Genomic DNA, 5132 nt, shown 5'->3' with positions numbered 1-5132 from the left:
TTATGCAGTAAACCCCTTGATTATGGCCTGCACGAGGCTACTTTTCAAGGCTTTTGGGTAGGGGTGGAGAAGTTAGTAGTCAAACCATGCTAAGACTGAAGGTAGCTTAGTCTTACTTGGGGGTGTTCCTGCTGCTTCCAATTTTGCAGTCAGGTCAGACTTCTCTGTCTTTGCATATTTGATAGCTGAGCTCATTGGCCTGTGAGCCTATAATAGGTATTTTATATTTATATATTCATATTATATTTTAATATATTTTATATTCTAATATATTAATATATAAATATACATAAATATAGATACGAACATATATCTATATCTATAACATATATAGATATATAAACATATGTTTATATATCTATATTTATGTATATTTATAAATATATTATATATCAAATATTAAATCATAATATAAATTACATGTAATTTAATTTTTATATCCATATTGTATATTTCATAGTTTATATGTAATTATATATAATAATAAATATATGATTCAATAAATCATATGTGATATAAATATATAATTAATATATTAAATATATTAAATGTTATATATATTTATATATTATAATATTTAAATACATCAATGTTTAAATATGTATTTAAATATATATTTATGAATATATAAAAATAAAAATATATGAATATGTAAAATATATATCTTATATATTTAAATATTTATATATTTTATATATAACAGGATTTTTATGGGTGCTGCATGGCCTTACATTCTTCTCTACTCTCTCTTACACATGTATACTGTTGAGTCCACCATTTTCTTGGCTGATCCTTTGGCTAGCCCTCTCCTGATAGAATGCTTCTTCCATTCTTGCCTTCTTTCACATCTCTCTTTAAACTTGAAGCTCTTCCACTGACTCTCTCCTCATCTATATATCTCCACTTTAAACATACTCTGAATCCTAGGATTCTATGAAATTCTGATTCTGAGAATTCAAATTATCACCGATTCATTCATAGTCTATACGACACCTTAAGGAGAGAAATATATATAATTGTATCCCCCAGAGGAGGCACGGTGCTGGATCACAATTCCTCAAGATGACCACACAGCTCCCTCCATCATTCCATTCAGGTCTTGGATAGAATAGCAACACTCCTGCTCGCTCCCTAGCTCCTTTCTTCTGCTTTACTTTTCTTTATCACCTGGTATTATATATTTATTAAATTGCTGAATATCTGTCTGCTGCCCTAGAATGTAAGCTCTATGAAAGCAAGGACCTTGCTTGAACTTCCAGACCTGAAACTGTGCCTTGCATTAATACTCATTTGGTAAACGGATTCCAGATGGATATCAGGTACTCAGGGATGTGAAAATGAGTTTCAGAATCAGAAGTGCATATCTAAATATAACCTCATAAAACAAGGGTTTAACTTTATTTGGATTGAAATTTTGAGCAACCTGAGGTTCAAAAACTATCTTTGCTTTCTCTTCCATGGGAAGTTAAAAAACACCTTCAAAAAATATAAGCTTAACTCATGTAAATAATAAATCATTAGAAGGAAAAGATTATAGTTAATATTTTCAATTTATAATATTGAATCTAAGAGAAGCAAAAGGGAAAAATTAATGATATACATTTTAATATACTAATAAGAAGTAATTATAATTTTTTTTGTAAGACGATTTTTGTTTTGCTATGCTGGACTTGGGTAACATATTTAAATTGGCATTTGAAAGGAATTATGTCATATGCTTTTTCAAAAATTTTATGAATTGTACATCAGAAGAAGTCGTGAAACATGTAAGCAAAGATTTTCTACTTATAAAGTATAAAGCAAGCAACTGGTTAATTGACTCCCAACTCAAATAATGGCAAGGCTACCTCTCCAGGAGCCTTCAGTAGCCCCTCTCTGAATCCTAAGCACAGCCTCCCTGACTTGGAGGTAATACAACCCTGACTTGTAAGATTGTCTTTCATCTGCTTTTTAATATAATTTTGCAACCCATGTTTATAATTTTTAAAGCTCTGTCAAAATCATCATGCACATCATTAAGAAAAAAATAAATAAAAGTGATGGTTTCCTGTCTTCCCCAGAACCACTCTGCAGAGGCAACCATTTCTCATCTTTCATGACATTTCTTCTGGTAGGTATCTCCACAGCTTTGAACAATATGCTCATATTATGATTGCATGATGTATCCACATTTTTTAAAAAAATTATTTATTTATATATACAGAGAGAGTGTGCATGTGAGCAAGGGAAGGGGCAGAGGGAAGGAATCTTAAGCAGACTTCCTGCTAAGCAGGGGAGTCAGGCACTGGGCTTGACCTCAGGACCCTAGGATCTTGACCTGAGGTGAAATCAGGAGTCGGATGCTCAACTGACTGAGCTACCCAGGCACCCCATGATGTATCCCTTTTAAGAGGGTGAGAGAAGAAGAGAGAAATGAGTCTATCAACAGAATAAACATTTGAATTATACCCGACTTGTCATTAGTGACACTGGAGGCTAAAAAGCACTGGAGTGATTTTTCAACATCCCAAGGAAAAAAAAAACAACAATGTTTAATGTAAAAATCTACTACTAGTTAAGGTATCAATTACATGTGAAAATTAAAGACAAGGATGAAGAATATTTATCACTCATACATACTTTTTAATAGCAATAATCACGCCTCGGATAAACCTCATTGGCTACGATACTGCCACTGCGCAAAGCTTCATACATAACTTTTTAAAAAAGTTACCTGAGGATGTACCTCAGTGAACTAAGGGAGTAAGGCCATAAAAGAATGAAATGTGGGGCCCAGCCAGCAATCTAAGCCAGTGAAGAGACTGAGGGATTCCTGTGCAGGAGCTGTGGAGGTCTCAGCGATCTCAGGGACAAAGATGGGGAAACAATAGAATTCATGATTAGATAAGGAGATTAGACAGACTTGAGGATAAAATAATGGCAAAGATTCTCAGAAAGGCAAATACAAACTTGAGGGGGAAAAAACCCAAAAAGCTATAAAAGAAAAGAAATGCAACCAGAGTGACTAATTGTCCTATAGCAAACAATATTTTCATGGTCATAATACTGTAAACCCAGTTGCTCATTTCAACATCTTAGACTAAGACTACTGAGAGAGCATGGAAGACTTAGTTTGGTCACAGAACACATGACAAATGTCATAGAGAACATTTTCTGTATCCTCAATATATAAATTTAATGATTATATGTCTAGGAGACTTATGTCCTTCACCTATGGGAAATGTCTTATAGTTCCCATTATCTATATTTTTTCTTCTGGTAACTTAATCAGATGTGGGATATCCTAGATTAGCCCTCTGTGATTCTTTTTTTTTTCTCTTATGATTTCTATCACTTTGTCCTTTCTCTGGGATATATCTTTGAATTTACATTGCAATGCTTCTATTGAATTTTCTATTTTTTACAGATGTATTTTTAAAAAGATTTTTTAAATTTATTGAGAGAGAGAGGGAGAGAGCACAAGCATGGGGGGGAAAGGGGAGGGCCAGAGGGAGAGCAGAAGCAGACTCTGCTGAGCAGGGAGCCCACCGGTGTAGGCTGATCCCATGACCCCAGGATCATACCTAAGCCAAAGACAGACACTTAACTGAACCACCCAGGCGCCCCTTACAAAATTTTAAAAAATATTTTATTTATTTATTTGTCAGAGAGAGAGAGAGAGAGTGCACACACAAGCAGGCAGAGTGGCAGGCAGAGGCGGAGAGAGAAGCAGGCTCCCTGCCAAGCAAGGAGCCTGATGTGGGTGGGACTCGATCCCAGGACTCTGGGATCATGGCCTGAGCTGAAGGCCGCGGCTTAACCGACTGAACCACCCAGGTGTCCCTACAAATGTATTTTTAATTTCCAGAGGCTATTCATACTTCTCTGATTATTCCTCTTTCATTGCATCCTGTTCTCTTATGATGCAGTGCCTTCTCGAACACCTCCGAGAATACTAATTGGAGGTTTCTTTCCTCCCTTCTGTTTCCTATTTTTATTCTTTTCTCTGGTAACTTTTTAAAAAAAAAGATTTTATCTGTTTGACACAGAGAGAGAGAGAGAGAGAGAGAGAGAGAGAGAGCCCTCACATAGGCAGGGGGGCAGGAGGCAGAGGGAGAGGGAGAAGCAGACTCCCTGCTGAGCAGAGCTCCAATAAGGGGCTCCATCTCAGGACCCTGGGATCATGACCTGAGCAGAAGGCTGCTGCTCAACTGACTAAGTTATTCAGGCATCCCTCCTCTGGTCATTCTTGTGTTTATTTGTATCTATCTTTCATGCTGTGATCTTTCTTCAAATATCTGGTCATCCTCAGTTGTCTTTACTTCAGAATGAGACAATAAGACGTTACTTCGTGTACTTTTTGTTTTTTTCACCCAGGTGGGGTTTATTGAGTCTTCACCTTGTGGTGATCTAGCTTTGCGAGCTGGGTGATCTTAGGCAAGTTATCTGACCTCCGTGCTTCAGTTTCTTCCTAGAGTTGTGAGCATTAAATAAATTAATATATAATGTAGTCATTATAGTGCTATGTAACTATTTGCTACTTGTATAACTTTTACTATGATTACTTGGGAGAAACCCAGGTATTTGGCTAGGGAACTCCTAAATACCAACAGATCAGGGGACTTATCTGTGGGGCCATTACATTTTGTACAGAAGAGAATATTGTTGCTTTTTTATTAGGAGTAGGGTGATGCAGGGGGGAGAGGCCAACTGCTTCTTTGTATTATTTTATCCATCACCACAATTTCAGCCCATCACTCACTCACTTGAATTGCCTAGTACCCCAAGTTCTGCTCTGCAAAACATTTCCTTCTTGGTTCAATCCTCCTCAAACCTCCACTCATGCAGTATATGAGTTTAGCTTCCTTTATTCTCTTTCTTCTGCTACCACTCTTCCATCCACTGGTTATCCTCTGGAAAAATCTTTGAAATCTGTTATCTGCTGAGAGTCCCTCTGCCATTACTGGGTATTTATCTCTTTTTAAATACCTTTATTTTCAATTTGGTGGGGTCTTGGTGACAATAAAATCAAGTGTGCCTAATCTGCCATCTTTAAATCAGACATTCATAAATTCTCTTGACAGATACAGTGCCAGGTTCCATGTTTAAAATCCTTGGATTTTTATGCACTTTTCTTACATTTGTAGGGCCAT

The 5132-nt window shown here is 36.3% G+C and overlaps 1 pseudogene; it reads right to left on the bottom strand.

Moving 5' to 3' along the window:
• Positions 1-2520: 2520 nt before the first annotated feature.
• Positions 2521-2686, bottom strand: LOC116864829 (annotated as a pseudogene).
• Between the last annotated feature and the right edge of the window lie 2446 nt (positions 2687-5132).

Source organism: Lontra canadensis, unplaced genomic scaffold, assembly GCF_010015895.1.
Source record: "Lontra canadensis isolate GAN:19392208 unplaced genomic scaffold, GSC_riverotter_1.0 scaffold6, whole genome shotgun sequence".
In the NCBI taxonomy this organism is placed as follows: Eukaryota; Metazoa; Chordata; class Mammalia; order Carnivora; family Mustelidae; genus Lontra; species Lontra canadensis.
Note: the sequence above shows the minus strand (reverse complement) of the source record. Positions and strands in the feature narration are given on the sequence as shown.